Genomic DNA, 24,525 nt, shown 5'->3' with positions numbered 1-24,525 from the left:
TCCGGTCTAGCGCAAGACCCCATATTCGACCCAAGACGAGCCAATGCATGGCCCACTATATGCTTAGGACCGGAACTCCTCCTCTTCGATGGTCGCATCACATCGGGAGTAGCTCCATCAACATACTCCTCAAAGAAGGCACGGTTGGCCTTGCCAACCTCTCGGTACTTCAAGTCGACAACCTCGTCCTTACGGAATTTGGATCTCTCTTCCAAGGACGGAGCACGTGACCACTTGACATAAGCGGGAGTCACCCATGTCGTGGCAACGGGGTTTGGCACCTCCCAAAGCGGCCGAGTGGCCCACCACCTTTCAAAGAATTCCACGAGCTCGGAGTTCCGGAAAACATTCTCTTGGACAAGAGTATCTTGAGCGGGCACCTTTTGTTGACGCCCCATTTGCCTCATGAGCCTTTCGGGATAAATGAAGGAAACAACCTTTAAGCCCACCACCATCAAAGAACGAGGACTAGCACCCGAAGCGGACAACCCCGTGAAGGACCTCAAGTGCCACCACGGCACCACCCAACAGATATGAGGACCACCCTCCTCCGCCAATCTTGCGGCCCAATAGGCCTCGGTGGAAGCAAAACTATCCGGGTATAACTTCTTCCTCATGGTAAGGTGACGGAAGGAGTAAGAAGAAGGATTAACCGGAGGCTCTACATACCTTAGCCTCTCCAATAGCCACACTTGGAGGATCCTTGGCGATCCAAAAGAGGGAGCTTCTCCACAAGAGCCTTCCTTGTCCAAAGCTTGGATAATCTCTCCAAGCACCAACCATGATGGATCTCTACCATGCTCCATTTGCTCGACCGCATGGATGAGGGTCATGCTACCATGACATCTTGGCCCCTCCTTCTTCAAGACATCAACAAAGAGGTACACATGGACAAGGCAAAATGCAAGAGCCCTTCTCCTAGCAACCTCCGAGACATTAGCATCTAACCGATTCGAGAAGATGTTGATAAGAGCCAACATATCCACATCATGTGGAGCAAGAAGAAAGTTGACTTGGCTTGTTGACAAACCCAACATGGAACGGAATTTCTCCTTGTAGCACAACCGAGTCGGAGGAAGCACCAGAGCACAACCCGGCCACCCACCAATGGCTCCAACTTCTTCGGCAAGAGGACAAATCTCACCTTTCGGGAAAATGAAAACATGATGTTTCGAATCCCAAAACCGAGAGCATGCTTCAAGAAACGAAGGTTGCACCTTGACTTGACGAAGCACCAACAATTGACCAACTCCCATGCAATCGAGTTGATACTTCTCGGGAGGCGACAAATCCCGGCACCATTGTCGCAATGGGTTCTCAGTGGCATCCATGAAATATTTTTGTGGAAGAAGAAGAGGTTTTGTAGAGATGTTTTTGTGTTTCAGATGATGAAACAACGAAGCGCAAACGTCCCTATTTATACAAAATGATCAGCGAGTTTTTTTCAGAAAAAGAGGAGAGCCGGCTTTCATCGCCGAGCAGCTCGCGCCTCTTTGAGGCTTCTCCAGGATTCCCGCTGTTGACTTGTCTCTTTCAACATGTGTTTTCTCCTGACACCTCAAACATCCCGCCAGGAACCTCGCGCCTCTTCGGGATGATCCGGGAAATTTTGTGTTTCTTCACACTCACATTTCTTTGTTTTCGCGTTTTACGAAATCCGACACGGTTTCCATGACGCAGCTTTAAACATACGGATTTTTCTTTCTTTTTTTAAGGGGGGAAGGGCTAGTCGCCCCGATCCGCGACGGATCGTTTCCATGTCAGTCGAAATTCCGAAAATTTTTCGCTTTTTCGCAAAACAAAAATCAAAATCGAAAATTGATAACACGACATCAATTTTCCTCAAAAATTCAAGCACTCACAAATTCGAGTCTTGACATCAAAAGCCAAATATACTCGCAAAAATCCTTTTCTAAAAATTCTTTCCTGACGGTTTGAGTTTGAATATTTCGAGTCATTTTTCAAAATTTCAATGCAATTTAATTCACGACACGAGTTAATTGCTCAAATTTTCAAATCAATTCATTTTGAATTCCAAACGCGACGATTTGTCACGGAATTTTCAAAATTTCAATTTTAACTTCAAGTCATCTTGGTTAATTTTGGTTTTCAATCAAACGCTTTTACGTGTTTACGTTTATGTATATGTGCTATTTGTTGCCTGTTTTCTACACTAGCAAAAGGAGACTCAACAGCCGACAGCGCTCCTCCGAAACACAACACAAAAAAGCCAAAAACCACAAAGTAAACCACAATCCAAAAAACACATATATACAAACCGCCTTACGCAAAATACATCGACAAACGTCTATCATACAGACACTGGCCTAAAACAAACGTCTATCATACAGACACTGGCCTAAAACAAACGTCTATCATACAGACACTGGCCTAAAACAAACGTCTATCATACAGACACTGGCCTAAGACAACGAACTGGGGGCTAACCGCCACCTACCGAACTAAGCACTCTCTATCCTCTCAAATGGAAAAGAAAGAGAGCAATAGGGGAAACAGAGGAGCAACAGCGAAAGCAGAGGAGGTTACCATGACGATAACCCTCCGCTCCTACTCTATGACAAAAAAGAAGACAATGCCTGGCAGATTTTGGATGATGAGGAGGCCAAGAACCATGATGCGATGCACCACTTCGGTGCTGACCCCCAATCATCAGCCATCCTGCCCATGAGCCACGACGAAAAGGACAAACCGGCCATATTAGCCGCCTATCCGGATCTCTGCAGACAACGATCAATACCCGATCATTGGTCGGACAAAGGCCGCCAGGGAGAAACACAACCAAGCCTGTAACAAAAAACAGTCGACTCTCCCCCTCCAGGATCGACTTCTGATGTGATCCCGCTAAGTGTTCACAAATTAAGATGTGGTCGTTGGTCACGGTCGAATCAAAACACAATTTATAGCTCCACAAACAACTCTACAATTAGTAAAGAGGCAAGTAAAGGTCGGATCCCAAGGGACTGGAGTTGAAATGAGATTTCTATTGAAACTAGTGGTGTCTAAGGGGTGTCACAAATTGGGTTGATGTAGAAGGTTACTAAACTAAAATAGCAATGAAAATAAACAAGCAAGATGAATTAAAGGGGTGTAAACAATTGATTAAAGGCACTAGGGTGTCATGGGATCATAGGGGAATCATGGGATATGATCATACAAACATGTTCTCAAATTATAAGCAAGCAATTATTGTTGTGATGGATTGAGTTGGGTTATATCTTACAATCCAAGGAAAGTTTGGGTCCCGGAGCCGAATCGATTAGATTGTACAACACCTACAAGTCGACTTAATCTTCCCTACTCAACAACATGCATGGTCTAATGAGACTCGAGTTGGGTTATGTCTTACAAGTCTCATTGAAAAGATAGAAGATGATAGTAAATGCAAGGATTCATAGGCTTAGCATTTCATCAAATATAACATGTGCATGAGTTGAGATCAAAACAAGCAAGCAAATAAAACATGAAAGCATATTAATTTAAGCATGAATCATTCCCCATGTTGGTTTCCCCTAATCACCCACTAACCCTAGCTAAGAGACTACTCACTCATTATCATGTTGATCATGCTAGCAAGGTTGTCAATCATACCAACAATATGAAACATGATGAATAAATGAAAGTAATTAACAATAATTAAAAAGGGATTAAGAGATTATACCTACTAATGATTCCAATAATAAAGCAAAGATAAAAGAAGTACTTGAATGCTTGATTGAGAGGTTGTCAATCTCCCAACAATAACCCAAAATATTCTTCAATTACCCAAAATAAAGGATGAACAAAAGAGAGATTAAAGAACTAAAACTTGGATTAAAACTTGATTAATACTTGATTACAATATTAAAGAGAGATTTGATTGATATTAACTACACTAATTATTGATAAGAAGAACATGCCCCTCTAATTAGACTAATGGGGTATTTATAGTGGAAATTAGGGAGGATGCATTAGGGTTAACTAAGGGCTAAACTAGTAATTACACTTTTTAAGTTGAGCAAGGAGGAGCCGGTATTTTTCGAGAGAAGGGCTTCTTTCTTCGTAGCTTGGAGAAGACAATCGTCCGTCTTTGTGCTAGAATCCGGGCGGAATAGGGTCGGGACGGGCGGATTCTGGCGTTGGAATCCGAGCGGATTCAGGGGAATCCGGGCGGATTGTGGAGGGGGAATCCGAGCGGATTGTGGCAAAGCCGCTCGGATTGTGCTGCTGCGGGACGGACGGATTGTTGACAATCCGCTCGGATTGTCAATCAGCAACAAATCTTCTTCTTTTCTTCCCTTTTCTTCATAAATTCCTTGGGGATTTCCTTGGGGACTTAAGGATCTTTTCTCAACATTGCTCTTCTACTATGATATGTACAAAGGCCTTCTAATCTTGTCTCTCCTTGATGCTTGGTCATTGAATTCGATCAATTTAGTCTCGTTTTGCCATAAAAATGCAAGATTCTTACTCCTTTCCTACCAAGGGATCAAAATCTCAAAGAATATGCAAAACAAAGAACTAAAGATAAGAAATGACCCAAATAAGCACTAAAAAGCATGGGAACAAGGCTAATTCGGGGGCTAAATATGCGCCAATTATGGTCACATCAAATATCCCCAAACCGAACCTTTGCTCGTCCCGAGTAAAGAGGTGACAAAGACTAGGACCAATACTAACCTATCCTAATAATATAGCCGATATGAGACAATTAGCGGGTCTCACTCCGCCCCTTCAACTCACAACAAGACAACCATGAGGTAGGATGCCTTCTTGCAAGGCAAGGTGGGTCTTGCCAAAATGGCGACAAATCCAAACATTAAGCACACAAAATCAAGTAATGGATGCATCTACAAAAGAATAGCCACTTTCCTCATCTAAGTGGCGGAAATTATCTACAAGGGAAGCAATTCAAGGGTACACACTCCTTCATAGATACAATTTCTTCAAACTACTAAGCCTAGAAGGATACCAATAAATCACCTCCAAGTTGTGTCAAACTAGGGTACCTTTGTCCTCAATCGTTAAATGCTTTTGTCAAGAGTAGACTCCCTATGGTGTTAGAAACACTGGAGGATCGCGGAATTCCTCTTCTTGCCTAGACAAGAAGAAGGGTCGTCCCCTCTCTACCATGCACAAAAATGGATAAGATGGAAAAGGGATCGATAGTATTTGAGTTTCATTTTGGGAGTTTGCTTTCATTGTTGTTTTTTCCCCCCAATTTCTTGTGGCATATAACATTTGAGAACACTTTCTTTTTGCCATTTCTTTTTTATTTTTGGCATTTCAACACTTGACAACTTTCAACTTTTCTTTTCATTTCTTTTTGAACATTTTCAAAGTCACCCCAATTAGTAACGAGGGTGCCTTGTATTTGAAGCTTAGGAGTTCTATTTTTGCTCTTCTTTTCTTTTGATGCATTTCTTTGCAAACTTTCTTTCATTTTTCATTTCATTGAACTCAAATTGATTTCTTTTTGTGCCCATTCCCTTTGATGACAAAATGTGTGGTAGAACATGGATGAATGATGGATGCATGGTTTCAAGGGTCACCTTGGAATAAACGGTAGCCAAGGAGTTATCACACCACAAGGTACTCTTGACTAGGCCTTAATCCATGGGTCAAGGGATACTAGCATGACACATCCTAGGGTGTTTTACAAGTATTCTAACAAGCAAAGTCTTAAGAAGAAAAAGCATCTACTAGGGCCTATATACACTTGTCAAGTTTCCCGAGTAGACGGTTTTACAAAATTTTTCTAACCATGCAAACTACATGCCATGATGCAACTAACATATATACATCCTAATGCAAATGATTCTACCAACTAATATGCCATATAAACTAAATGCAAGTCCTAAGTTCACATTGTTTTTACCGCATCAATCAAAACAAAGCCACATAGTCATTAACATAAAGAGGAAAAAGGAGATTGGAAAGATCATACCATGCGGTCTTCAATATCCTCATGTCTCGGATGTGGCGTAGTCAATCAATGTGAACAAGGATAGAACAAACACAATATATACAAAACAATATATACAAGTCTACACTACAAAGGAAATGAACTTGTTTTTGGATTTTTCAATTTTTCAAATTTTTATGATTTTTGAAATTTTTCAATTTTTTTTGGATTTTTGAATAAGAGTTGAATGTTAGAATTCCCATCCCCACACTAATATGGGCATTGTCCTCAATGGCCAAAATGATGGAAATTATGCAAAGATGATGCATGATTTCTATATTAAATGCAATCTATACTAAGCTATACTACATGATGCAAGGTTTTTGTTATGACGGAGAGGATAATTTAGATTACCTCCCGTTGTGTATGCATTAACTTCCCCAAACCGAGTGAGACACTATTGCTAATGTCCAAGGATGGGTGTAGTTTATGCACACACTATGCTATGCATGAAACTAATTTGTCATTTTGGATTTTGAAAATGGGAACAATAGAATGAGAACACCTCAATGGTACCGAGGTGTGAGTCCTCTAATGGGGCTAGGACTACTCCAACAATGATCAAAATTAAATAAAATACAAAGAGAGAAATAGACAAACCATGAGAGTGTAGGAGTCTCCAAGGCTTGCTAATCTTCCATCATGCTATCATCATCACTTCCCTCATGAGAAGTGGTCACATTGCCACTTTTCTTGTCATTTGCTTCTTCACTTTCTTCCTCATCTTCATCTTCATCATCTTCACCATCCTTTTCTTCTTCACTTGCTTCTTCCTCAATATTATCATCAACTTCTTCATCATTTCCAACAACCTCATTGTCACCCAAAACGACCCTAGATGCACCCGGAAATAAGACTTCTCTATCCGCCCAACTAGGCAAAGGACAAGATGGATCAAGTAGTCCTTGCCTAGCTAAATGTAGGAGGGGTGGATATTGAGCCAAGTAGGCATTTTTCCGATCTTCATAGGCTTGCTTGTGCATTGCTTGCATGAGAAGAGTCACATAGTCTTTCCCAACTTCAACTCCTTCCGGTTTGAACTCTTCATACTTAAAGGGGTAAGGTGGTATGACAATGGAAGAGGAGGGCATTTCAAGATCACCCTTTTGTTGTTGAATGATATACTCGGCTTCTTTGGAAAGGGGAAGTAGATAATTGGTCCGGTGGACGCTTAGACGGCAAATTTTCGAGGGCAAGGTGAACGATCTAGCTTCACTAGTGAGCCATCCATACTTAGTGTCAAGGGGGTTATGGGCAACCCACTTGAACTTGTGAATCATAGTATGCATATCAACAAGATGGCCACCCTCCTTTGCTTTGTACTTGTTATCCTTATTGAAGTTAGGATCAAAGTGCTTGGCTAGGAGTGTAACTAGGCCGCCATTGACAATAACGGTCGTGCCCTTCTTCCCACAATCAATGTTGAGCCATCTATCTACCAAGAGCCTCAAAGAATTGTAAGGCTTGGTGTGCACTCTTCCGATATTCAAAGCCGATTCAAGGAGAATAAAATCAAGTCTTGTGAAATGGTTGGTATCTTTCCTAGCAATTATGGTGTTACCCACGACCTTGTGCCATACTCTTATGCCCGGATGGTGGACCAAAAGAGCACGACTCGCATGAAAATCCTCAAATTTCTTCCCGGAGATTGCCTCCCAAAGAGGTTCGGGGTCATACTTTCCATAACTCTTAAAATAACTTGGTTCATCACTAAGACCCAAAATTTCACCCAATTCCCTAAAGGTAATGCGTCTACTAACATTAGCTAGACGAAACTCGAGATTCTCCCTATTCTCAACTTTGGTGACTTTCAAAGAACTTAAAAATTCCAAGGTAAGGGAGGGGTATGTCAATTCCCTTGTTTCAAACAATTTCTTCAACCCCATGGCATTGAAAAAGGCTTTTGTTTGTTCAAGAACACCCAATTTTTGTAAGGTATCTTCACATATGAATTTGGTGGATTGTAATGACTTCATAGCAAACTTGACAAAGGTATTTCTATGGGTATCGGAAATAAAAGTTACCTCCGGATAATGCAAAAGTTGATCAATTACCGGAGTAGAAGGTGTTGTTGCTCCCATAGAAGGTTGTTGTTGATGTTGCACTTCCAAGTTTAGTGTTGCTACCACCATAGCCAATGCTTTCTTTGTTTGAAGAGCCTTTTGCCTTTGTGAGAGTGCCTTAGCCTTTGGTGCCTTTGTTGCCTTTGTTGCTCCCTTAGTCCTTGCCATTGATGAACTAACCAAGAAAAGAATGAAAAATCTTCAATTTGTAGTATGCCCAAATCGATTTGAAGGTGAAAGGCTTTGCCTTTATGAAATCAAAAATCGACTCAAAGGTTGAAGATTTTGTTCTTGGTTTTGATTTTTGTTGAAGAAGGAGTGATTGATTTGTTGTTGGAAGGATGGTTTGATTTGTATTTGGTGAATGTTGTTGAGGGTTTTTGTTTTTGTGATGGAGAGGATGAGGGTTTTGATGTTGTGGGTAGTGTTTATGAATGAATGAATGAATGAATGAAGGTGGGAGGGGTTTTAAAGAGACCGAAATTTTCGAATCTGCAGGGGCAATCCGTGCGGATTCTGCCCAAGCCGTGCGGATTCTGCTCTTTCTGAACTTTGCAAAACTCGCCTAAAGATGGGCGGATTTGTGACAATCCGCTCGGATTTGCTGAACACGGGACGGGCGGATTTGCTTAAAGACGGACGGATTTCAGTCCAGAGAATTTTGCTTGTTTTCCTCAGCTGCAAAGACGGACGTCTTTCTTACAAGACGGACAGATTCTTCAAGACGGGTGGATTCTTCACAGGACGCCCGGATTCAGTCACAGTCAAGAAATTTTCAAAATTTAGCTCAGTTCAGGACGGGCGTCTTTTCTACAATACGCTCGGATTCTGTAAGACGGGCGGATTCTCAGGAATCCGCTCGGATTCTTCCCCTGTGTACACGGATTCAGTTCCATTCGTGCACACTGCATTTCCCATACCGTTCTTTCATTCTTTCTTCAAGTCTTGTGTTCGTCATTGTGGGGGCACTACTAAGGCATGGATAGCCTAGGCAATTGCCATCCCCACACTAAGCTAGAAGCACTACACATCAATTGAAATCGTTAGTCCCTCCCTCACTTCTCTCAAACATGACAATTATTTTGATCAAAGTAAATAAAAATCCAAAGATGACAAAAATGCAATACAAGAATTGAAATGTAAGTTAGGGAGTTAGAAATATTTACAAGTGGTGGTTTAGGGAGGACTCCACCAAACTCTCATTCTTGATGAGATGTCAAGGGGGCATGTTCAAGGTGTTGTTGATGTTACTCAACACCTTGAAGAAGTAATCAAAAGCTTGTTCATTATCATGGTAGAGGTTCTCAATAGACCGTGGCCCTTGTTGTTGGTCTTGATCGATGGCATTACCAATGTAGGGATTAAAAATCCCTTCAAATTCGTCGTCCCAAAGACCACAAACTTCATTGAGTTGATCATTGAAAATCTCTTGCTTAGATGGAGACAACTCTCCCAATTTCTTCTCTTGGCCAATGAGGCCATCCTCTTCTTCCTTGGTTGATTTTGATGAGCTTTGCAAGCTCTCCTTGTCACAATTCTCTTGCTCTTTGAATGGAGCATCTTCAACTTTCTTCTTCCATTGGAGTTCCGATTTCTTCCTTTCATCCTTTCGGCTATAATGATCAATCATGAAACATGGTTCATGCAAACGAGGAGCTCTCATAGTCTTGTCAAGATTAAAAGTTATGCTTTCATCTCCCACTTCTAGAGTGAGCTCACCATGTTTCACATCAATCACCGCACCGGCGGTGTGTAGGAAAGGTCTTCCTAGGATGATTGGAATGTTGGAATCTTCCTCCATATCAACAATGACAAAGTCCACCGGGATGAAAAACTTCCCAATTCGCACGGGGACATCTTCCCATATCCCTAACGGTGTCTTCGTCGATCTATCGGCCATTTGGAGTGTGATGTTGGTGCATTTAAGCTCTCCCATCCCCAACCTTTTACTCACCGAGTACGGCATGACACTCACACTAGCCCCTAGATCACATAAGGCTTTGTTGATCGTTGTGTCGCCAATGGTACACGGTATTGAGAAGCTTCCCGGATCCTTTAACTTTGGAGGTGAACTCCCTTGAAGTATTGCACTACTCACCTTAGTGAAGGCGATAGTCTCAAGCTTCCGGATTGACTTCTTCTTTGTGAGGATATCTTTCATGTATTTCGCATAGGCCGGCACGTGATTGATTAGTTCCGTGAAAGGAATTGAGACTTCCAAATTCTTCACAATTTCCATGAATTTTCCAAGTTGATCATCAAATTTGGGCTTGTCTTGACGACTTGGAAAAGGGAGTCTAATCACAATGGGCTCCTTCTCCTTGGCCTTGTCTTCATTTTTCTTTGAACTTTCTTCTTTTGACGATTCTCCATCTTTGGAGTTTTGCACAATTTCTTCCTTTTCACTAGCTTCCACAACTTCATCCTCAACTTGCTTCTTCGGTGCTTCATATCTTGTACCACTTCTCAAGTGAATGGCACTAACCGTTTCATGTCTAGGGGGATTACTTTGAGGTGGTAATTGCCCCTTTTGTCTTTGTGAGCTTGAAGATGCTAGTTGAGTCAATTGTGTTTCCAACATCTTGGTGTGAGCTAGAATGTTGTTGATGGTGGTTTCCTTTGCTTGGCTATCTTTTTGCATTTGAGTGAAAAAGTCTTGTTGATTCTTTTACATTTGGAGGACCGCTTTTTGGACATCAAAGCCTTGGTCATTTTGGTGATTGTATGGATTTTGATTTTGGTAACCTTGGTTTTGATTGTAAAAGGGTCTTTGATTTTGGTTTCTCATGGGTGGTGGAGTGTATGTTGTTTGAGGGTTTTGAACATTTTGGCTTTTGTATGAGAGATTTGGATGGAATTTGGTGTTTTCATTGTAAAAGTTGGAATAAGGGGTACCACTCTTATATGCTTGGAAAGCATTCACTTGTTCATTTGTTCCCCTACATTCACCTTGGTCATGTCCCAAAGTTCCACAATTCTCACATATCCCACTTGGGATTGATGAGGATGCCGTCATGGCATTAACATGATGCTTCGATGATTTTGAGTTTTCCTCAAGTCTAGCCATAGCTTGTTCAAACTTCAAGTTGATTGTGTCAATGTGAGCACTAAGTTGAGCACCCAATTGAGTCACGGAGTCCACTTCATGCTTTCCTCCTCTAGTAGCCTTGCGAGGTCTACTATATTGTGAGTTATGGACCGCCATTTCCTCAATCTTGTTCCATGTTTGATTGTCATCAACTTCGGTGAACATTCCATTTGATCCCATATTGAGAATGTTCCTAGAATCTTCATATAAACCATTGCAAAATTGTTGCACCAAAAACCATTCGCTAAGTCCATGGTGAGGACATGAGCGACAAATTCCGTTGAACCGCTCCCAAGCTTCATACAAAGACTCTTCATCCCTTTGCTTAAAACCAGTAATTTGAGCTCTTAGCATGTTAGTCTTTTCCGGTGGGTAGAATTTTTTGTAGAAAGCTAGAGCCAACTTCTTCCAAGAATCTATTCCAAGGGTGGCCTTATCAAGGCCCTTCAACCATTGCTTCGCGGTGCCGATTAAGGAAAAAGGAAATAAGACCCATCTAATTTGGTCTTGAGTCACGCCCGTTTGAGAGATTGCATCACAATAGTCGCAAAAGGTTTCCATATGAGAATGAGGGTCCTCACTAGGCATCCCCCCGAATTGGCTCCTCTCAACTAATTGGATGAAGGCGGACTTGGCAATAAAATTTCCGGTTAGATGTTGCGGCGTAGGAGTACCATTTGGTAGATTCTCCTCGGTGGGTACGGAGTGTGACGAGAATTTTGGCATTGTAGGTGGATTTTGTGGGGTATTGTGTAATGGGTTTTCTTCTCCTTCTATTGCGAAAGGATTGACAAACTCACTAGTGGGTTGAACAACTTCACTAATACCTCTTAAATTCCTCCTAACAACTCTCCTATTGTTCGTCAAGGTTCTTTCGATTTCACGGTCAAAAGGTAACAAATCACCTTGTAACCTTCTAGACATGCAAAATATCAAACAACTCGAAAACAATTAGAACAAACCTTGAGGAGTTTTACTTCCTCAAGGCGAAGAAAGACACAACTAATGACAATAAAAAGAAATCTAAATCAAACAAACACCGTCCAAACAACGGCGCCATTTTTGATGCGATCCCGCTAAGTGTTCACAAATTAAGATGTGGTCGTTGGTCACGGTCGAATCAAAACACAATTTATAGCTCCACAAACAACTCTACAATTAGTATAGAGGCAAGTAAAGGTCGGATCCCAAGGGACGGGAGTTGAAATGAGATTTCTATTGAAACTAGTGGTGTCTAAGGGGTGTCACAAATTGGGTTGATGTAGAAGGTTACTAAACTAAAATAGCAATGAAAATAAACAAGCAAGATGAATTAAAGGGGTGTAAACAATTGATTAAAGGCACTAGGGTGTCATGGGATCATAGGGGAATCATGGGATATGATCATACAAACATGTTCTCAAATTATAAGCAAGCAATTATTGTTGTGATGGATTGAGTTGGGTTATATCTTACAATCCTAGGAAAGTTTGGGTCCCGGAGCCGAATCGATTAGATTGTACAACACCTACAAGTCGACTTAATCTTCCCTACTCAACAACATGCATGGTCTAATGAGACTCGAGTTGGGTTATGTCTTACAAGTCTCATTGAAAAGATAGAAGATGATAGTAAATGCAAGGATTCATAGGCTTAGCATTTCATCAAATATAACATGTGCATGAGTTGAGATCAAAACAAGCAAGCAAATAAAACATGAAAGCATATTAATTTAAGCATGAATCATTCCCCATGTTGGTTTCCCCTAATCACCCACTAACCCTAGCTAAGAGACTACTCACTCATTATCATGTTGATCATGCTAGCAAGGTTGTCAATCATACCAACAATATGAAACATGATGAATAAATGAAAGTAATTAACAATAATTAAAAAGGGATTAAGAGATTATACCTACTAATGATTCCAATAATAAAGCAAAGATAAAAGAAGTACTTGAATGCTTGATTGAGAGGTTGTCAATCTCCCAACAATAACCCAAAATATTCTTCAATTACCCAAAATAAAGGATGAACAAAAGAGAGATTAAAGAACTAAAACTTCGGATTGTTGGTCAGCGTCAATTCTTCTTCTTTTTCTTCCCTTTTCTTCATAAATTCCTTGGGGATTTCCTTGGGGACGCAAGGATCCTTTCTCAACATTGTTCTTCTACTATGATATGTACAAAGGCCTTCTAGTCTTGTCTCTTCTTGATGCTTGGTCATTGAATACAATCAATTTAGCCTCGTTTTGCCATGAAAATGCAAGATTCTTACTCCTTTCCTACCAAGGGATCAAAATCTCAAAGAATATGCAAAACAAAGAACTAAAGATAAGAAATGACCCAAATAAGCATTAAAAAGCATGGAAACAAAGCTAATTCGGGGGCTAAATATGCGCCAATTATGGTCACATCAACTTCCTCCTCCAAAGCCTCGACAACGGATCCCATAGGACCCAAATGATATCCTGCAATAAAAAAAACAGCAAAAAACGTCAGCCGAAATTTCGGCATTACGACAGCATGAAATGGATAAATCCAAAAACAACAACACAACCTGCAATACAAAAACAAGGGGCAATCCCGCCCCAAACCATTCACAAAAAAAACACAAAAACGACTCGCTCCTCTTTTCAAGCAAAAGACGAGTCAAAACCACAAAAACGGCATTTCAAGACCCATACGAGGTCTGCCAACAACCCAAAATACATTCCCGACACAATGGGGATTTTACATTCCCGACACAATGGGGATTTTTATACGGTTCAAAAAGGCAATTCATAATGCTAATTTGAGCACAAACCGGTCAAAAATTTAAAAAAGACCGCAAAAAGGCAAACGTGATTCTATCACGCCTCAAGGTGACCTAAGATACCAATAAGGTCCATTTCAAAGCAAACTGACTCAATTCAAGCCCAAACAGGCGCTTATTTTGTCAGACGTAAGACCGTCGCAAAAGGCAAAAATTCAATTTTGCCCACAAACATCCAACGAAGGTCCTTAAATGGCAAATACGGGTTTTCCCAACTACAATGCAACCTAGTGGGACCCACTACCCAAGCAAATAAACTTGGCATTGTGAAATGAGACGGTTTCTCGCCTCAATCACGTTTTTCGAGCCTAGGGAGCGGGAACGGGGACCAAAATGCAAACTAAAAGCACCCCTATACTCCTAAACAGGTTTCTAACCTAATGCAAACATCAATTTCACTCGGAATTGGCTCAATCAAAAACGCCCAATTCGATTTTTTAGGGCAAAATCCGCCCTAATTCAACTAAGCTAACAATCAACAAATTTGAAAGGATTCAAGAGGAAATACTTACCTTGAGATGACATTTGTTGACAATGGCACAAGTGAAAGCAAGCTTGAAGGTCCTTTAATGGCGATTTTGCGGGATTTTGAGGTTGAAGATGAATAATCATCCGCAGCTCAACCTCGCGTCTTTTTAACAAGAAATAGGGAAGCCGGCGTGCATCGCCAGGTGGCTCGCGCCTAAACCAGGCCTCACCTTTTCTTTTTCAGCGAAATTTGGGCTTTGGCCCAATTTCCCACAACAAACTTCAAAATTTTCGTTGACGATATGAATGTCGTCATTTCCTCGAAAACAAACAAAACAAATAGTGAAAATTTAAAACTCGCTATTTTCAAGCAAACGGCGATCAAAACCGCCAACTTCAAAAAATAATAGCAAAACTCAAATTTGCTATTTTTCTCCAAATTTCGAGCAAACGGCGATCAAAACCGCCAATTTCAAAAATAATGGCGAAATCAAAGTTCACCATTTTCCTTCAAATTTTCCAAGATAATGGCGAAAATTCAAAAACCGCTATTTTTCAAGCAACGGCGGCACATAAACCGTCACTTCAATCAATAGTGAAGATTCCAAATTCGCTATTTCTTTCAAAATGTCAACGGCGGCACATAAACCGTCACTTCAATTAATAGTGAAGATTCCAAATTCACTATTTCTTTCAAAATGTCAACGGCGGCACATAAACCGTCACTTCAATCAATAGTGAAGATTCCAAATTCACTATTTCTTTCAAAATGTCAACGGCGGCACATAAACCGTCACTTCAAACGCTATAGCAAACTCAAATTTGCTATTTTCCTTCAAAATTAGAACAAACGGCGATCAAAACCGCCACTGCAAATTCAAACCGAATGGTGAAGATTCCAAATTCACTATTCCCTCAAATACCAGCAGGGGGCTTCCTCGCGGAACCCGCTCATTCCAAAAACAGTGATAGTGAGAACCCCTACTCACTATTTCCCCAGCGACATCACGAGTTCGCTACTATCAAAACAAGCCCATTCGACGCGGCTACTCCCATGGTCCATTAACCGACCTTACCATGGCTGGCGAGCCTTTGTCCGCAACCTTCCAAGGACACAACCCGAAGATGCCTCGGGTACATTTCCTTGTCTCGGCTGGCGAGCCTTACAACGCACCGCGGCTGGCCAGCCCTCCTCACATACGCACCATGGCTGGCGAGCCTTTGTCCGCAACCTTTCAAGGACACATCCCGAAGATGCCTCGGGTACATTTCCTTGTCGCGGCTGGCGAGCCTTACAACGCACCGCGGCTGGCGAGCCCTCCTCACATACGCACCATGGCTGGCGAGCCTTTGTCCGCACCCTTCCAAGGACACATCCCGAAGATGCCTCGGGTACATTTCCTTGTCTCGGCTGGCGAGCCTTACAACGCACCGCGGCTGGCCAGCCCTCCTCACGTACGCACCGCAGCGGGCGAGCATTTATCCGCAACCATGCAAGGACATATCCGAAGATGCCTCAGGTATGACTCCTTCTTATGGCTGGCGAGCGTTCGTACGTAGCCTAATGGACTTTAAACGACCCGAACAGGACAGTCGACAGACTCTAAAATGATCCGGACGATAGGTCCTTGACTCATACCCTCGAGTCGCCTCGGCGTCGCCCTTCCCGACGGCAGGTCCTTGGCCCGAATCCTTTCGAGCCGCCTCGACGTCGCTTGGGTCTTCAGGTTGTAATCTTCGATTGACCTGGGGACTCTACTTTGACTTTCGCCCTGTCCAAGCCTCAGTCAAAGTGGGGGCTCTGTAGATACCCAGTATCTGCTGAGACTTCAACAAACACTCGATGATTATCGGACTACAACATGTTTTGGGATCGCAGCGTTTGATCGACAGTTTGTGTACAACTTTACGTCGGAAAACTTAAAACGATTTCGAAAACAAAACATTTCAAAACATTTCAAAAAACCTGGAGTGTTTAATGCACGACGACGGGGTCGCAATGACACTAACTAGAGTCAAAACCCACACCGGACCAAAAACCGACTCGAAAATTCAAATCCCGACTCCAACAACGAGTCAAACCGAGTCAACCACAAAAACAAAATATCTTCAAGCCTTCTATGCTAAGTTTTCCCGGATTCATGTTGGTCAAGTACCAAACATGTGACTACAAAACCTAGGATAGAACAAATCATGATTGCGTTTGTTGTGATAGTGACAACACAACTCGAAGTGCCGCGACGTGGTTCGCGCCTCTTTGAGCAGCCCAGGTGGCCACGTCGCTCAAAACTCACACAACCACTCATTCTCCTATAAATACCCCTTAAATGCCACCCATTTGAGACTTACGCGAGTGTCTGCCCCCCTCTTTTCTCCCTTAAAATTCTCGACTCGACTTCTTAAGTCACAACTCGACGCATATTTACGACCTACCGATCGTAAACACGAGCCTTACACATTATTTGGTACCGTCATCGTGCATTAAATCACTTGTCCGACCACTTTGACCACTACACCATCACTAAACTTTTAAAACACTCTTTCACTTACCAAAACGGTTTTAAACCGAGTTTTTTCCGATCAAACGAGTTATTACACTTACGTCGGTCACTCGCCATAACCAAACATGTAAGTATGAGGGTGTAAAAATCCTCTTTATTAGGTTTTCATTTGTTTCATGACTTTAACATGCTAAAACATGCATAACATGAACCAAAACATGGAATAAACGAGCCAAAACTTATTTTTGGTCTGAGGCAGAAGCCCCTTAGGTCGCCAACAGGCTCGCGCCTAAATGGGGTACTCAGACCAGAGATCAACCGTGTTTGTTCTCGTCATTTCCCTTAATCCATTTTTCATATTTGTAATCGGTTTTTACCATTTCAAGTATTTTCGAAACCTTTTTGTTTCATTTCACATGTTTTAACCATAAAGCATTTTTCACCCTTGGTTCTTCATACCATGACGGTTAAATCCGTGTTTCGGTGATAATATTTGGTTAATGACATTTAAGAGGTATTTTAAAGCCTTTTATTTCATTTCTTTACATTTTTCAAACAAACATATTAGTCACCAACACAAAGTCATCCTTGGTTATACATACCATGCCGGATTTTTACCCGGGTACGATGATGAGTACCGACTAATTACATTCAAAATGGACTTAAAACAATTAGTCCATAATCATTTTCAAAACTATTCATGTCAAGTTTGTCAAATCGAACCCGACACCGAATATTATCAAACAATGATGATTATTCGAGTCTAGTTCTCCAAATCAACAAAAGCGGTCTAAGCGACCCTTTCAAATCAAACCGGGTTCAAATACCCATTTTTAACACGTTTTATAACGTTTTCTAAATAGTTAGAACACGACATACAACCGTTGGCTAACCCGCGCCTCAAACAGGCTCCCCTTTTTCATTTTCAAAACCAGAGGGAGGCCCCTTACACCGCCGGCTGGCTCGCGCCTCTTATAGCCGTCCGGTACAGGGCCTGTTCCCTTCCAGCATTAGTCTAGGACGATCCCGACCCCGGTTAACCCGGATATAGGACGGATCAGATGACTATTCGTTTGTTCAAAACCATATTTGCAAAATGCCTTACTAAGACAAATGGATCGTGCTATGCACCCTAAACCTAATACGGTAAATGGATGTTTAATTTCCGTCTTGCATGCAAATCAATCATTAATCCAACTCGACATCTTATACTTGATACTTGGATTAAATCAACCGACTTAGAAAGCTCTCACATGTTAGGTTTAAATCATTGGATGCGCATTCATGTATTTATACCGTTTTATCAACTTCTGCATTCAACCGACCAAGATCGATCAGTAGAGGCCGCTAAACGCGGGCGGGATTGGGTGTCTGATTAAAGGGCTTCCCAATACGTACCTTCACCTCTTACTCAGAAACTTTGGATAGTGGACGACCTTATCCAGGGCGTACGAGAGTCATTCTAGAGATAGGATGCTAAAGAGGGACGATTTCCTTATCTTTAGTACCTATGTCAAAACGCTGCTTTGTGCTTCGATTTGACCGAGGTATAAAGTGGAATTCGAACGGGTTCCAGGCATCCCACAAATTCTTGGTGGCGACTCCGAACATCTCTAATCGTTTCGAGACCCTTACCGAGACGAAACCGACCGATCTAAAACGATCCGGTCGAAGGCATCTTTACGCCGCCGAGCGTGGCTTTCAAAAGACCGCTGCATGCCCACAGATCGACTGGACTTGCAGGTGGCCCGCGACTATGGACCGGTAGGCGGCCCGAATTCGCAGACCGAGACGTGGCCCATGACCACATGAGGTATGTTGTAATTGTTGGATGTTTGGAGTAGAAGGTTGAGATTGTGAATGAAAGGTTGGTGAAACATATAGAACTGTTGTTTGAACAAGAAGCATGTTGGATGTTTACTATGTGGTGTTTGATAATATGATATAGTTGTTTTGTTGATCATATGAAAAGCTTGGTAGAATTGCATGCTTAACTATATTATATGTCGAGTTTATAAAGTTGCATAGTATGTTGGGATATGTGAGATAACATGCGGGTAGTATATACGAGTCAGCATGACTCGATCGAGTAAGGGGGTACTCGATCGAGTAGGTGAGATACTCGGTCGAGTGGGTCTAACTCGATCGAGTGGGTATTTAATGTTTTTACAACCAGAATCGTGGTTTTTGGGTACTCGATCGAGTACATAGGGCACTCGATCGAGTAGGGGGTCACTCGATCGAGTAGCTACTCGGTCGAGTATGTTAGAGATCAGAAGGTCTGTTTGGGGTCTGATGTCGAGGCACTCGATCGAGTATGTTGGGCACTCGATCGAGTAGCCTCTACTCGATCGAGTAGGTTTAGGCACTCGATCGAGTGTGTTCTGGGCAGTCCGCTTTCATGTTTTGAGGTTTTAGTGCGTATGTTTATATCTACCCTTTCTTATATAGTTTCAAGATACCGCCCAAGAGTAACGCTTTGTATGCGAGAGCTGAGACAATGAACATAGATGATATCGTTAAGATGTTGGAGCATCTGGATGCTCTTACAGAGGCCTTAAAGAAAGTGGGAAAGGACAAGGAGGTTGATCACTCTAAGATCAGCCTTTATATAGCGAGGTTTAACCGAAAAGAGTACAATGGAACCGGGGAACCAAACCTTCTTGACAACTGGCATCATGAGATGGAGAACATACTAGACCTGGCTCACTGTCCTGATGAGATGAGAGTAGAACAAGCTGCGTTCTACCTGAGGGAAGCAGCTGGCGAGTGGTGGGATAAGGTGAAGGTGAGTGCTAGGGAGATGTATGCGAACCAGGGCTTACCTGCTATACCTTGGGAAGAGTTTCGGAGGGCTATGAGGAAAGCGTTTGTGCGGAACATGTTAGGAGTAAGTGAGAGAGGAGTTTGATGGGTTTAAGATGACATCCGATATGTCGATTCTTTGAGTACTACAAGCGGTTTAATGAGAAGTCTAGGTATCGAGGATATATGTTTGAGTGAGGAGAACCGGCGCCGAGGTTTGAGAGGGGTTGACCCCTAAGATCATGGATAAGCTACCCGTGGGAGTCCTTACCGATGTTAAGGAAGCTTATGAGAGGGCCGGGAGAGCTGAGAGGTTGGTGGAGATGGCTCGGGAGAGAGTGGGTGTTGAGAAAAGAAAGGCCGAGAGTGAGGGTGGTGGCCAATCTAGTCACAAGAAAGGTAACCACAATCAAGCTAGAGGGTTTTTTCCGGGTCGGGGTTGATCTTTGGGGCTTCCTTTGGGCGTGGCCGTGTGAGTGGTAGTGGTAGTTGGGGGATGACCTGCTATGGCTGTGGCGGTGTAGGCCACAAGAGACATGAGTGCACGAGTATGCCTGGAGCTTTTAAGGGATCGGCTCGGGGGAGCTATTCTCAGGGACCTGCACAGAGTTATGCGAGCAATAGACCGTCTGGGTCATGGTCTAACCGGGGAAGTCAGAGCTATTAGGGTGGAGGTAACCGCAATAGCGGTAATTCTTATCAGAAACCAGCTACGAACAACAACAACAATCAGGGGTCAGGTGCTAAGCCGACCACATCGGCCCGATCTTGTCCGGGGAGGTGGACAGAAGACGATGGAAAAGTCATTGTTCATGATGGACAAGAAAGCAGCTGAGGATGATGCACATGTTATCACTGGTACTTTTATTGTTAACGGTATTCATACCTTTGTTTTATTTGATTGGGGGGCGTCTCAGTCGTTTGTATCTTCGAGTCATGTTAAACGGTTGGGTTTGAGGGTATATGAGTCTATAAGTGAGAAAGTTTTTATACCTTCGGGTGAGTCTGTATCATGTGGGAGGTTGTATAGAGAGGTGTCTATGATAGTTGGGCAAGTTGATCTACCTGTAGACTTGCTAGAATTTCCTTTTGACGGTTTTGAGATGATAGTCGGGATGGATTGGTTGGGAAAGTATAAAGCTAAGATAGACTGTCATCAAAAGAATGTGTCTTTGAGAGGTCCTAAGGGTGTTAGTGTGTCTTATCGTGGGTTTGTGGTCAAACCCAAAGTTAAGTTGATTGCAGTTGTGACCTTGAAGTCTTATCTGAGGAAGGGATGCCCTTTGATCTTGTGCCATGTGAGAGATGACCGGATAAAGAGTCCGACAGTTGACCAGATACGAGTGGTGGGAGAGTTTGCGAGATGTTTTTCGAGAGGAGATTCCGGGGTTGCCATCGAAGAGGGAGATAGATTTCACGGTTGAGTTGAAACCGGGGACGGGGCCAATCTCTCTAAGGCACCGCGTCGGATGGGTCCTAAAGAGATGGAGGAGCTCAGGAAACAGTTAGATGATCTGATAGAGAAGGGATACATTAGACCTAGTGTATCGCCGTGGGGAGCACCAGTTCTTTTTGTGAAGAAGAAAGATGGGAGTTTGAGGTTGTGCATAGATTACAGAGAGCTGAACCGAGTGACGGTGAAGAACAAGTATCCTTTGCCAAGGATAGATGACCTGTTTGATCAGTTGAGTGGTGCATCAGTCTTTTCCAAGATTGATTTGAGGTCGGGGTACCATCAGGTGAAGATTAGAGAGGTGGACATACCAAAGACAGCTTTCACATCGAGGTATGGCCATTATGAGTATGTGGTGATGCCGTTTGGGTTATCTAATGCACCGGCTGTGTTTATAGATTTGATGAACATAATCTTCAGACAGTTTTTGGACAAGTTTGTGGTGGGGTTTATCGATGACATCTTAGTCTACTCCAAGACTAAGGAGGAACATGAGGAGCATCTGAGGATTGTGTTGCAGACTTTGAGGGAGCATGAGTTATATGCTAAGCTGTCCAAGTGTGAGTTCTGGTTAGAGAAAGTTGCTTTTCTGGGGCATGTGATCTCTAAGGAGGGAGTAGCTGTGGATCCGGCAAAGATTGAGGCAGTGACAAAGTGGGAAGCACCAAAGAATGTTGCTGAGATCAGGAGTTTCTTGGGTTTAGCTGGATACTACAAACGGTTCGTGAAAGATTTCTCCAAGATAGCTAGACCTATGACAGCTTTGATGAGGAAAGAGAACAGGTTTCGTTGGGATGAGAGTTGTGAGACGGTGTTCCAAACATTAAAGGAGCATTTGACCACAGTCCCTATCTTAGCATTGCCTGAAGGGATCGAGAACTTTGAGGTTTATACAGATGCCTCAAAGAATGGGTTGGGATGTGTGTTGATGCAGAACGGTAAGGTGATTGCCTATGCTTCTAGGCAATTGAAGCCGTATGAGGAGAACTACCCTACACATTATCTAGAGTTGGGTGCAGTGGTGTTTGCTCTCAAGATTTGGAGACATTACCTTTATGGGGGCGACCTTTAAGGTATTTTCGGATCACAAAAGTCTCAAGTACATCTTCACTCAAAAGGAGTTGAACATGAGACAGAGGAGGTGGATGGAGCTGATTGGCGATTATGACATGGATATTATCTACCATGAAGGGAAAGCCAATATTGTTGCAGATGCTTTGAGTAGGAAGAGTGTACATTCTTTGTGTACAACTCTATCTTTGATGAGGTTGAGAGATGAGGTGGGGAGGTTTGGGATACATATGATGCAGAGAGGGGATGCCGTGGGAGATTTGACAGTCCAGCCTGATCTTTATGATGATATTCGAGGTAAACAGGCGTTGGATCCTAAGATGGTTGAGTGGAGAGCTGGAGTAGAGAAAGGGACAGTGCCTCGATTCTCCATTCATACAGATGGTAGTTTGAGGTTCGATGGTAGGTGGTGTGTCCCTAATGATGAGGAGCTGAAAAAGACTATCATGACAGAGGCACATTGTACACCATATTCAGTACATCCAGGTGGTGATAAGCTGTACAAGGACTTGAAGAACACGTTTTGGTGGCCTGGGATGAAGAAAGAAACAGCTGAGTTTGTGGCCCGTTGTTTGACATGCCAGAGAGTTAAAAGGGAACAGCGACGACCACAAGGTAAAATTCAGTCTTTAGAGGTACCTGATCGAGTGGAAGTGGGAATCCATTTCTATGGATTTTATCGTGGGTTTGCCAAAGAGTCAACAGGGTAACAACATGATATGGGTAATAGTGGATCGACTGACCAAGTCAGCTCACTTTGTGCCAATGAAAGATACATGGACTAAAGCTCAATTAGCTATGGCTTATCGGAAGAATGTTCTTAAGATACATGGAGTCCCTAAGGATATAGTATCTGACAGAGATGCGAGATTTATCTCAAGGTTTTGGAAAGAGTTGCAGGAATCTTTGGGAACAACTTTGAAGATGAGTACAGCATTTCATCCTGCGACAGACGGTCAGACTGAGAGAACAATCAAGACTCTTGAGGATATGTTACGAGCTTGTGTGATGGACTTTGGTGGTAGCTGGGAACAGAGGTTGGATTTGATAGAGTTTTCTTACAACAACAGCTATCACACTAGTATTGGCATGGCACCGTTTGAGGCTTTATATGGGAGGAGGTGTAGGAGTTCGATTTGTTGGGATGACAGCGCTGAGGCAGTGATTCTAGGACCAGAGATGGTACATGAGATGGTTGAACAGATTAAGATGATCAGGGAACGGATGAGAGCAGCTCAAGATAAGCAAAAGAGTTATGCAGATCTACATCGCTGGGATATAGAGTTTCAGGTTGGGGATAAGGTTCTTCTGAAAGTGTCTCTATGCGTGGGGTTATGAGATTTGGGAAGAAAAGCAAGCTGAGTCAGAAGTTCATCGGACCTTATGAGATCTTAGAGCGGGTTGGAGAGGTTGCATATCGTCTGGCTTTACCAGCTGCGTTAGAGAGAGTGCATAATGTGTTTCATGTATCTCAGCTGCGGAAGTATGTGAGTGACCCGTCACATGTGTTAGAGGCAGAGAGCTTAGAGCTAGATGAGTCCTTATCATATCTTGAGGTACCTAAGCAGATTCTTGACCGAAAGGTTAGGAAGACTAGGAGTGGTGAGACAGTTTTGCTTAAGATCCTTTGGTCTAACCACGAGACTGAGGAAGCTAAATGGGAGGCAGAGGACGCCATGAGAGAGCGTTACCCTTTCCTTTTTGATCAGGTATGTATGGTTACGGGGACGTAACCTTGTTTCTTTTAGAGGGGTAGGAGATGATCGCGAAGAGTTTTTAAGAATTTTTATACCCTTTTTATGTTGTGTCGGTATGGTTGTTGTCGTTGAGTCGGGTTGAGTTTTGGTTAGTAACATGTTTTATGTTGAGTTTTGTTTTGGTTGTTGAGTCGGGAGTGTTGTAGTGTGTCTTTGTTTTGTTGTGGTTTGAACTTCGGGGACAAAGTTCTTTTTAAGGAGGGAAGACTTTAATACTACGGATTTATGAGTCTCTGGGTACTCTATCGAGTAGGCCTTACTCTGTCGAGTAAGGGTGTGTTGCGTCTTAAAAATAGTTTCTGACCTGTTGGGTACTCGATCGAGTAACGTTGATACTCGATCAAATAAGAAGGCACTCGATCGAGTACTTTAGCTACTCGATCGAGTAGCCGGTTTACGGGGGATGATTTCTCGGGTTTTGTTAATAATGCGATTAAGTACATAATTACTTTTAAAAAAAGAGAAATCAAACTACGTTCTTCCCATCAATCGCATTGTTAGCCAATCCCGGAGCTTGGAAGGTCGGATTTTACCTTTCTTTATACCGTTGTGATCCTTGCGTTGA

The 24,525-nt window shown here is 42.6% G+C and overlaps 1 non-coding gene across 1 annotated transcript; it reads left to right on the top strand.

Moving 5' to 3' along the window:
* Nucleotides 1–11,360: 11,360 nt before the first annotated feature.
* Nucleotides 11,361–11,467, top strand: LOC141610117 (small nucleolar RNA R71). The gene has a single exon (XR_012528011.1). It is a non-coding gene; the product is annotated as a small nucleolar RNA R71 (small nucleolar RNA).
* Nucleotides 11,468–24,525: the final 13,058 nt, after the last annotated feature.

Source organism: Silene latifolia, chromosome 10 (genome assembly GCF_048544455.1).
Source record: "Silene latifolia isolate original U9 population chromosome 10, ASM4854445v1, whole genome shotgun sequence".
Lineage (NCBI taxonomy): Eukaryota > Viridiplantae > Streptophyta > Magnoliopsida > Caryophyllales > Caryophyllaceae > Silene > Silene latifolia.
This window is presented reverse-complemented; position numbering and strand designations above follow the sequence as displayed.